Genomic DNA, 17,130 nt, shown 5'->3' with positions numbered 1-17,130 from the left:
TCTACAACAAAGGCTCTTACCATGTATGGAGCAAGAAATGCCAGACATCCAAGCTGGATTTAGAAAGGGAAAAGGCACCAGAGATCATATCGCAAACATATGTTGGATAATGGAATGGATATGGAATGCTTTAAAAGAAATGGGGGTGCCACAGCATCTGAATGTCCTGATGCACAACCTATACTCTGGACAAGAGGCTACTGTAAGGACAGAATATGGAGAAACCCTCTGGTTCCCCATCGGAAAGGGTGTGAGATAGGGGTGTATTTTATCACCCTATTTATTTAATCTACACACAGAACATATCATATGGAGAGCGGGATTGGACCAAGATGAAGGAGGTGTGAAAACTGGAGGGAGAAATATCAATAATTTAAGATATGCAGACGATACCATACTATTAGCAGGAACCAGTAATGATTTGAAACGAATGCTGATGAAAGTTAAAGAGGAAAGCACAAAAGCAGGACTTAGCTGAACATCAAGAAGACTAAAGTAATGACAACAGAAGATTTATAGAATCATAGAGTTGGAAGGGACCTATAAGGCCATCAAGTCCAACCCCCTGCTCAGTGCAGGAATCCAAATGAAAGCATCCCCAACAGGTGCCTGTTCAGCTGCCTCTTGAAGGCCTCTAGTGCTGGAGAGCCCACCGCCTCCCTAGGGAATTGGTTCCATTGTTGTACAGGTCTAAAAGTTTTTCCTGATGTTCAGTAGAAATCTGGCTTCTGTAACTTGAGCCCATTATTTCATATGTAACTTTACAGTTGACAATGAGGACATTGAACTTGTAAAGGATTATAATTACCTGGGCACAGTCATTAACCAAAATGGAGACAATAGTCAAGAAATCAGAAGAAGGCTAGGACTGGGGAGGGCACCTATGAGAGAACTAGAAAAGGTCCTCAAATGCAAAGATGTATCACTGAACACTAAAATCAGGATCATTCAGACCATGGTATTCCCAATCTCTATGTATGGATGTTAAAGTTGGACAGTGAAAAAAGCGGGTAAGAGAAAAATCAACTCATTTGAAATGTGGTGCTGGAGGAGAGCTTTGCTCATACCATGGACTGCGAAAAAGACAAATAATTGGGTGTTAGAACAAATTAAACCAGAACTATCACTAGAGGCTAAAATGATGAAACTGAGGTTATCATTTTTTGGACACATAATGAGAAGACGATTCACTAGAAAAGACAATAATGCTGGGAAAAAGAGAAGGGAGTAGCAAAAGAGGAAGGCCAAACAAGAGATGGATTGATTCTATAAAGGAAGCCACAGATCTGAACTTACAAGATCTGAACAAGGTGGTTCATGACAGATACTATTGGAGGTCACTGATTCATAGGGTCGCCATAAGTCGTGATCGACTTGAAGGCACATAACAACAACAAAGGGATAATTAGGAAAGGTACTGAAAATAAAACTGCCAACAACATAATGCTGTTACACAAATCTATGGGATGGCTGCATTTGGAATACTGTGTACAGTTCTGGTCGCCTCACCTCAAAAAGGATATTGTAGAGTTGGAAAAGGTTCAGAAAAGGGCAACCAGAATGATCAAGGGGGTGGAGTGACTCCCCTATGAGTTGTAGCATTTGGGGCTTTGTAGTTTAGAGAAAAGACAAGTCAGAGGTAACATGACAGAGGTGTATAAAATTATGTGTGGCATGGAGAAAGTGGATAGAGAAAATTTTTTCTCCCTCTCACATAACACTAGAATTTGTGGACATCCAAAGAAGCTGAATGTTGGAAAATTCAGGACAGACAAAACAAAGTATTTCTTTGCACAGCAGATATGAATTTCACTCCCACAAGAGGCAGTGATGGCCAGCAACCTGGATGACTTCAAAAGATGATTAGACAAATTCATGGAAAAAGCTATCAATGGCTATGTTCTGCCTCCATAGTCGGAGGGAGTAAGCTTCCGAATACCAGTTGTTGGAAACAGCAAGAGAGACAGCGCTCTTGCAGTCAGGTCCTGCTTGCGGGCTTCCTGTGGGCATCTGGTTGGCCACTGTGAGAACACGATGCTGGACTAGATGAGCCATTAGCCTGATTCTGCGGGCTGACCTTATGTTCTTATCATTTAACGTCCCTGTAAGGTTTGTGCAAGCAAATCAGGATAAATACTCAACAAACAGGTCATCTGGAGGCCCACAGCGTATCTTGAAGGACCTACCTGTCAATCTCTCCCAGACAGATAATTTTTCCTTCAAGCCAGAAGCTGATGTCAGTGCAGCAGAAGCTCTTCTTCGTGAGATAAAAAATCCACCATAACTGTCATTCATGGCACCTGTGATTGGAAAAATACCGAGAAATTCACAAGATCCCTCTTGCCCATTCTCCATCTGAACCGAAAGGCAAATGGACTGAAGGCAAATGATTTGAAAACAGGCAATATTGGGCCACTCTTTATAGTTCATTCATGAGGATTTGTGCTCATGATGCTATCTGGACGGTGATACATGATCCCACTTTCAACACTATTTGGACCTGAAAAGCTTTGGGGCAATCATACTCCTCTGTTCCAATCAGGAACTTTTCGTAACTTGAAATTCCATATTTTCATATCACAAATGCTTTGGGTTGTTTGCTTTCTGTCTTGCTTTTGTTCCACAACAGCCCTTCTGGACGGCACTAATGCAGAAACACTGAGGAAGCATCGCAGAACAAGTAATATAGCAGAATGATGGTCAGACTATCCAGCATAAATCCACCACTAATGCTATTACTATTATGTCTTCCAAAGAACACCAGTCTGGAGGGGCCTGTCCTGTTTAATCAGGCTTTATTTTATCTTAATTTGACGGCAATGTGGTATGCTTTTAGTCGGCAGTATCCAGCTAATGGTTTGGGCCAGCACTAGTTAACGCTAGCAGAATGGAGTGCCCCACTCCTCCTCCCACATGCGCCCTGCACCATCTCCATCTACTTTGGAGGGTTGGGAAAAAACACAGAACTGAATAGGGGGTGCATGAGGGGAGGAGAGGGACAGGTCATTTCATCATGCACAGAGAAACCCTGGAACAATTGCCTTCATGCTACGTTGGACACAACCCCTTCATTTCCTATTTTCTTCTGTGTTTTGGATTTTAAATATCTGGCAAGCAGTTCTAGATTTTAATATTTTGTAAGTCGCTTTGAGCCATTTTGTAAAGAGTGGTAAACAAATATCATAACATGTCAGTTGGCTAGGCAGGTGCCGCTGATGGAAGCCAGCCCTGGGCTTGAGTGAGCAGACAGAAGGTCGGGCTGGTTAAGGGCCCTTTGAGTCCTGGGGCCTTGGCCAGTGCTCGACGTTGGCTGCCTGCTGGCACCAGACATGCTTAGTGTAGCCATAAAACACTGAAGTCCCCATTCTTACAATCCTGGGACACCCCGGAGTGGGTGCACAGAATCACTCATGAAATCCCAGGATCCTTGTAGAGCAAACAGACTCCTCTTCCCTCAAGCACTGAATTGCCCCCAATTGTGGAGGGGGCAGGAGCAAAGCTCTCTGGAACAGGGAAGGTGAACCTGGGGCCCTCCAGAGGCGGATGGGCTACAACTTCCCTACAACCCTTAACCATTGCCTGCCTTGAGAGTTGAGCTTGAGAAGGGCAAATCAGGGCCTGCTCCCAGTTTCTAGTTCCCTCCACTTTCCCATTATCAGCAGAAGGGTAAACTGGCAAGGCCCTTCAAGGGTGAAGGAAATTCAGAGGCTGTAAAATCTTCCAGCTCTCTGGCAAACTAAAAGAAGCACAGCCATTCCCTGCCCCCTATATCCACACATCTGGTTCCTATGCATGAAAATCACTTGTTTTGCTTGACCCACTGAGGTGCAACACTCTCCCACCCGGCAATTGCTACTCTCCAAATATTTCTATGCCAGAAAGCCACCTTCGCCCTTCTCCCAAGGACAGCAAACACTGTTTGTGCTGGCTGATAAGGAGAGAGATGGAAGAAGCCAGCAAATCTGTACGGACCTTGCAGCCCAGGCAGTCTGTCAGGGCTGGGGAGAGGAATAGCTGCTGTAGCTTGTTGCCACCCTCTTTGTCTTGTGTGTCTGTGCTGTGCTCTGATGCTCCTGGGGCCAAGAGGTAGGAGGGTCTTGCTGTGGATGCTTGTGGGCAACAATGCGTATCATTCAGGGTGGGAGCCTGGATGGGCTGGATGAGAGGGTGAAAGGAGCCACAGAGTGAGAGTCTGCTGGTGCAGAGTGGGGCCCTCTTTGGGTGAGAGGCAGAGGGGGTGGGCCACCACAGCTGAAAAATGGGGTGAAAGTGGTTATGAAGCCCAATGGTCGTTTAATCTCTTTGAAAGGCCTGTCTTTGCTTTCTACTTAGGTCTTTACATTGGAAACTTTACATTTCCAAAGTTTACATTATCCAGAATTTGGCAGTGGGCAGGAGGGGTTTTGCACAGTTGATGCTGATATGGCATCAGTGTACCCCCATTCCCAGAACTGTTCAGATCTGGACATGGTCACACAGGCCTTAGTTCAATCACATTTGAGATGAGGAAACTTTTTCAGCCCAGGGGCCGCATTCCCCCTGGGGAACCTTCCAGGGACCGCATGCCAGTGCTGGATGGAGTCAGAGGCCAAAGCAGGCAGAGGAATGGATGTGGCTCTTCCCTTTCTACATTAGGCTGCACTCCAGCTAAACAAAAATGGGAGGCGTCTACACACACAATTCTCCACCCTGTGTCACACAAGCCAAAACGCATTATCATAGTTCAAGGACACCTTCAAGCCAGGCAAAAGCACTTGGGGAGGGAGAGCATCAGGGAAGTATGTGGCTTGGAGAAGTGGCATGGCCTGGGAAGAGTCCCAAGGGCCAGACAGAGAGGCCTGGGGGCCACATTTGGCCTCCAGGCTTGAGGTTCCCCACACCCGGATTACTGTAGAGCTCTTGTTGTGGGGCTGCCTCCGAGGAGTGATCAGAAACTTCAGCAGCCAGACTTTTGACTTGTGCCCGTTATAGAGAGACTGTGATTACAGCAACTGCAGTGCCTCTTATTCCCGGGCACAGTTACATACGGCTGCCTTTGAACAATGTGCGCGTGTAGCATGCATATGTGCCATCAACCAAGATGGCGGTGGAGGCATCAGTCCCTTAGGGAAGCCTTGGCCACCATCTTGGTTGATGGCAGGCATGTGCTCATAGCGCAACCAGCATTTACGTCAAGGGAGAGGTAGGGGTGGCATGCAGGTGCCCATTGCTGGCTTCTGTGGCAGTAGGGGGGTGTCTGGGAGCTCCCTCTCCATGATCTGCAGCAGGCCTGCCATGGATCACGAAAGGTAGATAGGTGGGGCATGCATGCAGGTACCGGGGCCCGGGCAGGCTGGGGCCCAAGGTCTCCGGCATGCTTGGTGCCGGCCCTGGTCACATCCCTCGCCTCCTTGCTTTGCACCCTTCCTTGAGTTACTTAAAAGGCTTGTTGAAAGAGGAAGGTCTTCAGTAGGTGCCAAAAAGATAAAAGATCCCTACACAGAGGCCATGATCCCGGGGACTTTGCTCTTGCACAGTAAGATGTTCTACATTTTAATATTTTTTGTAAATGATTTTGATGCATTTTGTAAAAAGTGTTGAACAAATATAACGTGGGGGGGCTGAAGCAGATGAGGCGGTGAGATTAAGGCGGTTGGTTAGGCAGTGGCTGCAAATGGAAGGACAAGTGAGCAGGCACCAGGTCGGGCTGGTTAAGGCCCTTCTGAGTCCTGAGGCCCTTGGCTGGGGTCTGACATGAGAAACTGCTGGTGCCAGGCATGACTGGGACTGCCTTCAAGTCGATCCTGGCTTATTGTGACCCTATAAAGAGGGTTTTCATGGTCAGCGGTATTCAGAGGCGGTTTACCATTGTCTTCCTCTGAGGCTGAGAGGTAGTGACAGTACACTCCATGGCTGTGTGAGGATTCGAACCATGGTCTCCCAGCTCGTAGTCCGCATGAAAGCCTCCATTCTTAAAACCGTGGATCACCCCAGGAAAGGGTCAACAGCATCACTCATGCAAATCCCCCAAGCCTCAAAGCGCAAACGGTTCCTTGAGCCGTCTGATCCGGTGACATATGCCTTAGTTACATCCCGCTTAGATTACTGTAACGCGCTCTACGTGGGACTGCCTGTGAAGACTGTTCGGAAACTTCAGTTGGTGCAACGTGCTGCAGCCAGAATGTTTACTGGGGCTGGTTACAGGGACCATACGACTCCCCTGTTACAAAAGCTCCACTGGTTGCCACTCTGTTTCCGGACACAATTCAAAGTGCTGGTGATGACCTATACAGCCCTATATGGCTTAGGTCCAGGCTATCTGTCAGACCGTATCTCCCTATATGAGCCTGCCCAGCCCCTGAGATCCTCACGAGAGGCCCTTCTCTCGATACCTACGTCCTCACAAGCACGACTAGTGGGGCCGCGAGATAGGGCCTTTTTGGTGGCTGCCCCGAGGCTTTGGAACTCCCTTCCTAGGGAAGCAAGAATGGCCCCCTCCTTGCAGTCCTTCCGTCGGCAAGCAAACACTTTTTTATTTCAACAAGCCTTTGGAAGTGAAAGCTGTTAAGGACAGGTCTTGAAGGGTGCTGCATTGCTGTTGCCTAACTGTATTATTTTAAACTGAGTTTGAATGATTTTAACTGTATGTATGAATGGTTTTAATACTGTAAATTGTTCGATTTGATTTTAATCTAGACTTTTGTATGTTTTTAATTATATGTGTGCTTTTATCTGGAAGCCGCCGTGAGTTCCAGTTTTGGAAAAAGGGCGGGGTAAAAATAATAATAAAATAAATAACTAAATAAATAAACAGCCTCCCCTTCCTTCAAGCACTGAACAGACACCACCTGTGGAGGGGGCAGGAGCAAAGCCTCCTTGGCATCTGCTCTCTGGAACAGGGAAGGGGAAGCTGCGGCCCTCCCAGAGGCAGATGGGCTAGGGCTCTCCCCACCCATAACCATCGCCTGCTTGAGACTTGAGCTTGCAAAGGGCAGATAAGGGCCTGCTCCCAGTTTCCAGCTGCCACCGCTTTCCCTTGCCAGGAAGGGGAAACTGGCAAGGCTCTTCGGAGGGAAAGGGAATTCAGAGGCTGCAAACTCCTTTTCTGCAGACTGAAAAGGCACAGCTATCCCCCCCTTGCCGCCGCCCCCCCACGAATCTGGTGGTTCCTCCGCCGAAACTGTATAAGAATCGCTTAGTTTGCCCATACTCAACATTTGAGGCACATCCCTCCCTTCTCCCATTGCCATTTTCCAAGTATTTTTATACGCCACAGAACCACATTCAGTCCCCCTAGAGATCCCTATCTCTAGGCTAGGGATGATAAACTTCTCCGCTGTTGTAAGAAAAGGGAGCAACTCTGTCCCTTGAACCCTTTGCTAGGTTTGTTTCTTTGAGAGAGAGAGAGAGAACGCTCTGCCTCCCCCAGGCAAGCACGGCCGGTTCCTCTGCCCCAGCGCGTCTCCCCTCCTCACCCCAAGGGGCCGGGCTGAACTTCAAAGGAGGGGTGGCTTCAAAGAGGAACTTGCAATGGAAACCCCGCAGCACTTTGAGACCCACTTTGCAAGGATCACCCCCTACCTGTAACTCTTTGGGGAGGATTTCCCCTCTTTTCCCTCAACCCTCCCCCAAAGGCACCTTCTGGGTGTTTTCCCCACCTTGAACGTTTACCTCTGTCTCTCCTGTCCTTGCATCGGGCTCGACAAAGAATTCGCCCCAGACCGATTTCCAGCCCTGGCGACTCGGAAGGAGGGGCATTCCCTTCACCTATCAAACTTCCTGCCTCTCTAGGAACCGGACCTCAATAACCTTTGGAGGACTGAGTGGCAGAACTGGTATTTCCCCCTCTACCAACCTTTCCACTGCATTCCAATTGATGGCATATAGAGGCAGTTTGGCACGGTCAGCTGGCAATTAGCGGCGTTGCTTCCTTTTGAGATCTGATCCATCTTTGGAAATCCCTATGTTCTTTGCCACAGCGTTTTTCCTTGTGCCAAGGTGTTCCATAGCTCAGCTTTCCTCAAGCTAAGTACAGACATTTGCTCTGAAAGTGTTGTGGCTCAACCTCCCCATTTTAGGGAGGATTTGCACATCCTGGTAAACTTCTTTTTTTATTTCTCCTTCTCCCTCCACATGCCTCTCACGTCCAGTTAGTGCAAGGATTTCTGCTTGTGGAACAGGACATCCCCTAAATCTGTTCCAGGGATTCTTCTAACCCTTTGGAGCAGATCTGGGGAAAGCACCGGGTGTGCGGTGGAGGGGAGCAGTAAAAGTCTCATTGCTCTGATGGGATCCTCTTAGGCTGCAATCCAGGACATGTCTGCTCAGGAGTAAGCTCCACTAGGTTCAATGGGACTTCCTCCCAGGTAAGGATTGCAGCCTTTAGTGCTACTTTGGATAAAGCCCAACGTATTTTCATCCACCTCTTGTAATTTCCTGGCTCCTAATCTCCCGCCAACATGCACACTTTTCCATCCCTCCTTCCTGGTCCTTTGACAGTCGCGCAAAAGCCAGGAACTAATGCCCAGCACTTCCAGCCAAGCAAACGATCAGAAAACTTCTCAGACATCAGTTACAAGATATTTTCTCGGTGACAAAGTTACTGTAACAATGACAGCAGATACATTCAAAAAACATATCATAGAACTTGTTGCAAAGGATGGTGTGCCTTTATCATTATTTTCACTAACGGCTTTTACAGATCTGAATGGAGAAATGGCCCGCAAACTTGGTGTTTCTCTGGGAAGAGATAGTATTAGAAAAATAGTGATTGAAGAAGCCCTTAACCAAAAAGAAGAACTTCAAAAAACTCTCAGGGGACGCTTTGTATTTCTTGAAATAGATGCCTGCACATGCCACAGAGTGAACTATTTTGCCATCAATGTCCGATTTGTTTGTGACAAGAATGAAATAGTTACCAAGATGCTGGCAGTAAAAGGACACAGAAGCTCATCACACCAGCGAGTTTCTCCAGCTCTTAGTGGAAAAGGTTCTGCAAGATTATGAACTTAAAAAAGAACAAGTTCTTTGTATTGTAACTGACAATGCTTCAAACATGTTAAGTGCAATTAAACTAATGAATGCAGATAATGAAGGTGACAAACAGCTAGAAGAACACTTAGAGATATAGGAATGTTTGAAACAGAAGAGCAAGCTCCTGCAACTGAGGAACAAACTGAAGTTGCTACAGAACAACAACAAAATGGTGATCCTTTAGAGGATCTTGTTGAAGCTGCCTCAAAACTCTCCCGAATTCATCATATGCGCTGTGTTGCGCACACACAGCAGCTGGCAATAAGAGACAGTCTGAAAGAAGGACATGCTGCTGCTCTGATTGGCAAGGAGAGGAAATTAGTTACTGCTGCCAGAACACCAAAAGTTGATCCCATTTTGAAGAGACGCGCTGGAAAAGGGGCAATTATAGATCAAGCCACACGCTGGGGCAGTACCTACTTAATGACTCAGTGCTTGCTTGACCTGAAACCTTTTCTTGTGGACATGGCCAACCCTCAAGTGATGCTAAGCGAAGGTCAATGGACACAGATGACAGAATTGGAAGAGTTGCTTCATCACCCATTCACAGTGATGGGCAAGATCTCAATGGCTATCTAGCTGTGCCACCTTCCCCAGGTAAGACACGAGCTGCAATTGGACCCTGAATCAAGTGAGGAAAGAAAACATGATCCAAACACAATAGAACTTTGATCAAAGGTTCTGACTGCCCCAAAGAAGCTCCCAGTCCAACTGAGAGTGCAACCTTGGTCAGAAAGACAACTTTATTCAGGAAACAGCAACAATTTATAGATCAACAAGAGTCATCAAATGAGGATGTAAACAGACATAATATAGGGAACATATGTGTTCAAAGAAACAGAAGGTGAAGTCTCATCCTTTCTGTCTTCCTGTTCTTGTTAGATCTTACCCTAATGTTATCACCCCTTCAAACAGACACTTTGTGACCAGTGGTTAAATGCATCATTGAAATTGTCTCTAAAAGGAACATTCTCTGTCTTTGTTCTAGATAAAGTGAGGCAGTTACAACAGATTATAGATGTCATTGCTTTGCCAAGAATTAACACATACTTAGCACAAGCCTAAAAAGTTAGGGAGAGATACATTTTTTATAACAGACATAAACCTCAGAAGAGGGAGAATTTTCCACGCCAACAGCAGTGACTAAAAAATTACAAGCTGAGGACTTAACTCCAGGCATTTTCTTGAAGGAGTGGAAGAACCTGATGTTTTGCCTGTCCCAAAGGAGGGTTAATTGCAGATGGCATTGCTACTTCAATGAAACGAAGAGAGGCACTATTATTACAAAACAAGATTCTTTTGGCAGCTGTTTATGTAGACCCAATGCACCGGATTCTGCTGGATGGTGAACAGCTGACTAAAGGGAAAGATGCTCTGCGTGAGGTAGCAGTTAGGATGACTGGGTTACAGAAATGTCAGGAGGAAGAAGTTAGTGTTGCCATGTCTTCAGCCTCATCAAATGAGGATGAATTTGATTTTGAAAAAGATTTGGATCACAAGGAGCGTGCAAAGCATCGCCGCATAGAAAAGGATTCCTCCGAACCCATGCAGAACAAACTGAGTAAATTTCAGCAAAATTTCTCACTTGCACTAAAAGAAGTAGAAAAATTTGATCGTTCATCAAAACTAACAGTGCAAGAAGCCATTCCCTTATATCCTGAAATGGTCAGAGATGTTGCCCTGGTGGTTACTGCTTTGCCACCGACCCAAGTTAGTGCTGAGAGGTTGTTCTCTGCTCTTAGAATAATTAGATCAGATTTGAGGGCATCCATGGAGGAGGAGCTGATTGAGGCGATTCTTTTTCTGAGGACAAATTCTTTGTAGATTTATTAAAAATATTAAGTGCGTAACAGTGTCTTGTATGTTTTCATCTGACAGCATTTTTTTTGTTCAGATTCTTTGCTCAAATAAATAATTTTGTGGTCTATTAGACCTAATTCTGTAGTACATATGTTTATTAAAGAAATTATAGGAAAGCATTTGGTAATGTAATTATAAAAAGTTTGTAAGAGGACAGCTTATGTATTCTGTTAGTCATAATTTTATATATTCTTTAGTTTTAAGGTATATCCTATGTTTCTGTTAAAAACCTTTTTTTTAATTATTAAATGCATAGCTTGTTGCATTCACTTTCATAGGAATTTAGGAAAGCTTTCTTGTTCAGAAATTTTAATCAAATAAATATATTTTATGTTCTATCAATCTAGCCTGATGATTCATGTGGTGGTGATGAAATGCCTTGTGCTACCATTTTACTACAGTAAATTTGTTATTACTAGTTAATATACATTTGACATTTATGAAGGAGTCGGGCAGTAGAAAAATAGAGGAGTCGGAGGCGAAGGTTTGGCGTACCGACTCCACAACCCTGCCTAGAACACCTTTCCATCCCCTCCCTTCTGTTTGTACTTTGTTTGTTTATTATTCTCAGCAGGTTTTCTTTTTTTTAAAATACCAATATTCACCTTTCACCTCCCTTTCCCATTTCCTCCAGTGCCTCCTCTGGCCCATTCTGCCCACCCACTGACCCAGAACTTTTTTGTCTTCTCCAGGCTGCCTTTACTCTGCCTTCCAGGAGGTGCTGGCATTGGTCCAACCAAAAGGTTATGGGAGGGCTAGTGGATGGTGCGAGCCAGTGTGGTGTAGTGGTTAAGGTGTTGGACCAGGGTTCGAATCCCCACATAGCCATAAAGCTCACTGGGTGACCTTGGGCCAGTCACTGCCTCTCAGCCTCATGAAAACCCCTGTTCATAGGGTTGCCATAAGTCAGAATCGACTTGAGGGCAGTACATTTACATTTAGTGGAGGATGCAGACAAGGGAGGAGGTGGCACTGGGCAGGCTGTGAGACCCACCTGGATATAACCCAAGGCTATCTGGTGGCTTCTGCCTCACCCTCCCCACTGAGAAATGCTACTCTAGAGCTCTGCATCAGGCTAGATAGTAAGCCGTGAGGTTGGGGACTAGGGTTGCCAGGCTCAGGGCCTGAGAATGATTTTGTATCTTTAAGAGAAGAGAAAATTCAGCCAAGTGCAGATTTTCTTGCAACAGTATAATGGGAAAAACCACAAGGTGAAATTCTCCCTTCCCCCTGCACAACTTTTAAAGATACAGAAGGCCTCTTGCCTTGAGAATTATTCTCAGGCCCCAAGCCTGGCAACCCTATTGGGGACTGTTTTATATGGCCCTGTGTATTACTAAAGTTGTGGGGCACATCATTACCCCTTTTCTTCTTGCACCCCACTGACACAAATGAAATCCCTTTTCTGTGCCGTCATCTGTGGTTTGGGGTCCCCTGGGCTGCGAACATAAGGGACGTAGGAAGCTGTCTAATAGCAAAACAGACCATTGTTCCATCTAGCTCAGTGTCACCTATACGGACTGGCAGCAGCTCTCCAGGGTTTCACATGCAATTCTCTCCCAGCTCTACCTGGAAATGCTGGGGGTTGAACCCAGGACCTCCTGCATGAGAGGCAGATGCTCTCTCACTGAGCTACAGCCCTTTCCTTAAGAGATAGTCTCTCGCTCCGCATTGTCTACACTGACTGGCAGTAGCTCCCAGAGGTTCAGGTAGGGGGCCTAGACTCGTTCTGTCCTGCTCTGGACTAGCTAGAGCCCTTCCTTGATTAAAATACATAATATACCTCAGTATGATGGAGGAGGTTTTCTCTGGACAGAATGGAGGCTCGGTGGATGTTGCAGTTCATAATATGTGGAGAATATCCTCTTTGAAGGTGTTCTTTAAGTTCACTGATCCGTCTCTGGTATTTATCTTCAGTGTTGCAAATAAGTTTGATTCTCAGAGCTAAGCTATACACAGTGTTCTTTATATGCCTAGGATGGCAGGATTTCCAGTTTAAATAGGTGTGGGCATCAGTGGGTTTGCTGTAGAGATCAGTGGCTATTTTGTTGTTTTCAATGGTAAGAAGGACATCCAGAAAAGAAATGTGCGGATTGTCATTTGTACTATTAAATGTAAACTTAATAGAGGGATGGATAGAGTTGATGTAATTTTTAAATTGTTCCAGACTCTCTTTACCATTCGTCCAGACCATAAAGATGTCGTCAATGTATTGCCACCATATAAGTGGTTTGTTGATGGCCTTTTTGAGGATCTCCTGTTCCAGTTTACCCATAAAGAGATTTGCATATGATGGATATTTATATATATAAGCGATGCCTGGGCACCTTTCCCAGAATGCCAGGCTCTGAGAAGACTGACCCCCCCCCATTTCACCCTTTCTCAGGGACCAAATGGGGCAATGAGGTGGAGGCAGTTGGCTTGCTGTCTGTTGCAGATGAGAGCTTTTATTTGGATGCCTGCATTAAGCAGGGGGTTGGACTCAATGGCCTTGTAGGCCCCTTCCAACTCTGCGATTCTAGGACTCTGTGCCTGAGGATGAGTGAGCTGGCAGCAGGGTGGGCTGATTAAGGGCTGAGTCTGAGTCCTGGAGCCCTTGAACAGGGCCTGACCGGGGCAAGCGCTAGCACCAGGCAAGCTTAGCGTAGCCATAAAACACCAAAGTCCCCAGGCGCACAACCCTGGGACACCCCAGGAATGGATCAACAGAGTCACTGTGGCAGATTCCAGAAGCCTCAAAGTACAAACAGCCTCCTCTTCCTTCAAGCACATTTATAGACAGATCTCCCCTCCTTTTACTTAAAATACCACCAGACGTGGAGGGGCAGGAGCAAAGCCTCCTGGGCATCTGCTCTCTGGAACAGGGACGGGGAATCTGCGGCCCTCCCAGACGCAGATGGGCTACCACTTCCCTACTACCCCTAACCATCCTCTGCCTTGAGACTTGAGCCTGAGAAGGGCAGATCAGGGCCTGCTCCCAGTTTCCAGCTCCCGCCACTTTCCTTTGCCTAGCAGAAGGGAAATTGGGAAGGCCCTTTGGAGGTGAAGGAAACTCAAGAGGCTGTGAAGCCCTCCAGCTCCCTGGCAGGCTAAAAGCACCACAGCTATGCCCCCTGCCCCCTCCCAAGCAAGTCTGGTTCCCAGTAGAGGGCAGGGGTGGAGCAGCGTTGTTCACCTAATAACCTGCTTTATACTGAGTCAGACTGTTAGTCCGTTTAGCTCATTTTTTGTTTTAATATGTTTTAAAGTCTTGTTCTGAAGATAGTATTGTCCACACTAACTGGCAGTTACTTTCCAGGCTTTCAGATGGCGGCCATTCCCAGCCTCACCTGGAGATTCCGGGGACTGAACCTTGGATCCAGGGTTGCAGTTCAGCCAGGGCACTCCGGGTCGTCATTATTATTTATTTATTTATTTATTTATTTTATTAATTCAATTTATATACCGCCCCATAGCCGAAGCTCTCTGGGTGGTTTACAATCCTCCCCTTACTGTTTTGGCAGCAGGAGCCCTATGCCTCCTACGAACCAATCAGCACGAAAGGGGAAGCCTGTTAGCCTTGAGAACAGTTTCTTCACTCCTTCCTAGTCAGTTCATGCTGATTGGAGCCCATCAGAGTGGAAGGGGGTGAGTCAGCCACTGAGAAGACCATATGCCTCCCCTTTCAGGCTGATTGGCTCCTAGGAAATGTCTGTTAAAGAGGAGGGAAAGTGGAAAAGGAGGTAAGTAGGATTTTGAGCTGCAGAACAGCAGTTTTCTTCTCCCAGTTCCCAAAGTAAATGTGCCTCGGACTGCAGTGTTATAGCCCGTTCCTATGCATGCTTACTTGGAAGTAAGTCCCACTGGGTCCAGTGGGGTTTACTACCAGGTAAGTGTACATCTCAATAACAACCAGAGGAAGATTATCAGAAAACTCTTGACAATGCAAATGAAATCTTCTATGACTGATTGGAGGGGGGGGGGGTCCCACTCTAAAGCAGTAACTAGAAACCTTCTCGGATTGGTGCTTTACTCTTTTGGAGCAATCATGCCTACAATATTGGGGGGCAACATTATCAGTCAAGAGCTCTTGATCATAGAATAGTATTTTATTCATTTTTATGCAATTTAAATCCCACCCTTCCTTCCAGAAGGAGCCCAGGGTGGCAAGCAAAAACACTAAAAGCAGTTTAAATCATCTTAAGAACAAAAGACTTTAAAACACATTGAAACAGAACATCTTTAAAAATGTATTAAAACAGAATATCTTAAAAATATCTTTAAAAAAAACAACTTAAAAAGTTGTTCTAGCACAGATGCACAGATAAGGTTTCTACTTCAAAGGATTTCTGAAAGAGGAAGATCTTCAGTAGACACCAAAGAGATATCAGATATGGCACCAGTCTAATATTTAAGGGGAGGGAATTCGAAAGTGTAGGTGCCACAACACTAAAGGTCCACTTCCTATGTTGTGCGGAATGGACCTCCTGATAAGATGGAATCTGCAGGAGGCCCTCATCTGCAGATCATAGTGATCAACTGGGTATATAAATGGTAGAATGATCTTTCAGGTATCCTGGTCCCAAGCGGCGTAGGGCTTTGTACACCAAAATCAGAACCTTGAACTTGGCCTGGTAGCTAATGGGCAGCCTGGGAAATAAGAGTTAAGAAGATTCTCTACTCTTTTCTGTCTACTCTGTGGGCTGCTATGAACTCACTTTGACAGCCAACCCAATTCCAGTGAATAATTGACAGAGAGAAAACCCACATGGTTTGATCAGCCTTCATAGGCAGTAGCGTGGGAACAACAAGAATTGCAGCCACACTTCCCAATATGTGAATTCTCTTTTATCACTATTGGGCAAGAAAGAAACTATCATGCGAACAACAAGGTGCATCATCAGTGAGTTTAAGGGGGTTGAGCGACCACATGCAACCACTGTTGTTTCTTCCAAGGATAAAAGGGAGTGAGGTTAAAGGTAAATGAAATGCAAACAGAAAAAGAAAAAGAAAAGACAGTGATGCTTTATTAAATGCAATACCATATAAACCACAACAAGATTCCTATGAGTAAGGCAGGAGTGGGGGGTGGATAGGTAGGCAGGGAGAGAGCGAGCAGGGTGGGGGGCGGCAGGGAGAGAGCGAGCAGGGTGGGGGGCGGCAGGGAGAGAGCGAGCAGGGTGGGGGGCGGCAGGGAGAGAGCGAGCAGGGTGGAGGGCGGCAGGGAGAGAGCGAGCAGGGTGGGGGGCGGCAGGGAGAGAGCGAGCAGGGTGGGGGGCGGCAGGGAGAGAGCGAGCAGGGTGGGGGCGGCAGGGAGAGAGCGAGCAGGGTGGGGGCGGCAGGGAGAGAGCGAGCAGGGTGGGGGCGGCAGGGAGAGAGCGAGCAGGGTGGGGGCGGCAGGGAGAGAGCGAGCAGGGTGGGGGCGGCAGGGAGAGAGCGAGCAGGGTGGGGGGCGGCAGGGAGAGAGCGAGCAGGGTGGGGGGCGGCAGGGAGAGAGCGAGCAGGGTGGGGGGCGGCAGGGAGAGAGCGAGCAGGGTGGGGGGCGGCAGGGAGAGAGCGAGCAGGGTGGGGGGCGGCAGGGAGAGAGCGAGCAGGGTGGGGGGCGGCAGGGAGAGAGCAGAGGTGGGGGGCGGCAGGGAGAGTAAGCGAGCAGGAGGAAGGCAGGGGGAGACAGCAGGGGTGGGGGTGGCAGGGCAAGTGAGCGAGCAGGTGGAGTGAGCGGGGGCAGGTGAGCAGGTGGGGGGATGAGAGAGCGGGGGTGAGGTGGTAGGGCAAGCAGGGGGCAGGCAGGGGGCAAGAGAGTAGGCAAGGTAAAACAGAATACCTAAGAGAGTTCAGTCACAAATACAAAATAACAAAGTCTAGCTAGCCTGTTCTATACTTACAGAACAAACAGACTTGCAGTTGGTTAGCCTTCTCCCCTCAGAGAGCCAGTCAGGATAGCTGATGGTAAGCTGGATCCTAATCGGGTCACATCAGGTAGTCATGATGGCACCCAAAGAAGGAACAAGAACATAGATTTTCCTGCCTATACTTATGGCAAAAGGCCTTAGCAACAGCTGGAGGCAATTAACCAATCAAGGGCTTCATGATGAGGTAAGGGCTCATCACTCACCTGCCAAATGGCACATCCTCCCTAACACTTCCCAAGGGTTATGGCCTTGAAGGAACCAGGCCCCTTACTGATAAGGAAGTGTTAGCTGGGCCTTGTACTTCTCTGCAGCTGAGCAGTAAAACTGCCAACTCATGCCTGTTAGCAAAAACCAGTTGTTAACCTTT

General features: G+C 47.0%; 1 protein-coding gene and 1 non-coding gene across 7 annotated transcripts in view; both read right to left on the bottom strand.

The window, feature by feature from the left end:
* Positions 1–16,838, bottom strand: part of LOC133381294 (zinc finger protein 850-like) — a 29,143-nt gene extending 12,305 nt beyond the window's left edge. Inside the window, exons 1-3 of one of the 6 annotated variants that reach the window (XM_061620236.1) lie at positions 16,737–16,838; positions 3,973–4,155; positions 2,187–2,300 (exon numbers count right to left, since the gene is read on the bottom strand). The gene's annotated coding sequence lies outside the window, so the exon portion shown is untranslated. Of the gene's footprint in view, positions 1–2,186; positions 2,301–3,972; positions 4,156–7,637; positions 7,781–16,736 lie in introns of those variants that run through there. The other 5 variants (XM_061620235.1, XM_061620232.1, XM_061620237.1 and 2 more) reach the window with 5 other exon arrangements.
* Positions 12,443–12,518, bottom strand: TRNAE-CUC (transfer RNA glutamic acid (anticodon CUC)). Its single transcript has one exon. It is a non-coding gene; the product is annotated as a tRNA-Glu (tRNA).
* Positions 16,839–17,130: the final 292 nt, after the last annotated feature.

Source organism: Rhineura floridana, chromosome 3 (assembly GCF_030035675.1).
Source record: "Rhineura floridana isolate rRhiFlo1 chromosome 3, rRhiFlo1.hap2, whole genome shotgun sequence".
NCBI lineage: Eukaryota > Metazoa > Chordata > Lepidosauria > Squamata > Rhineuridae > Rhineura > Rhineura floridana.
This window is presented reverse-complemented; position numbering and strand designations above follow the sequence as displayed.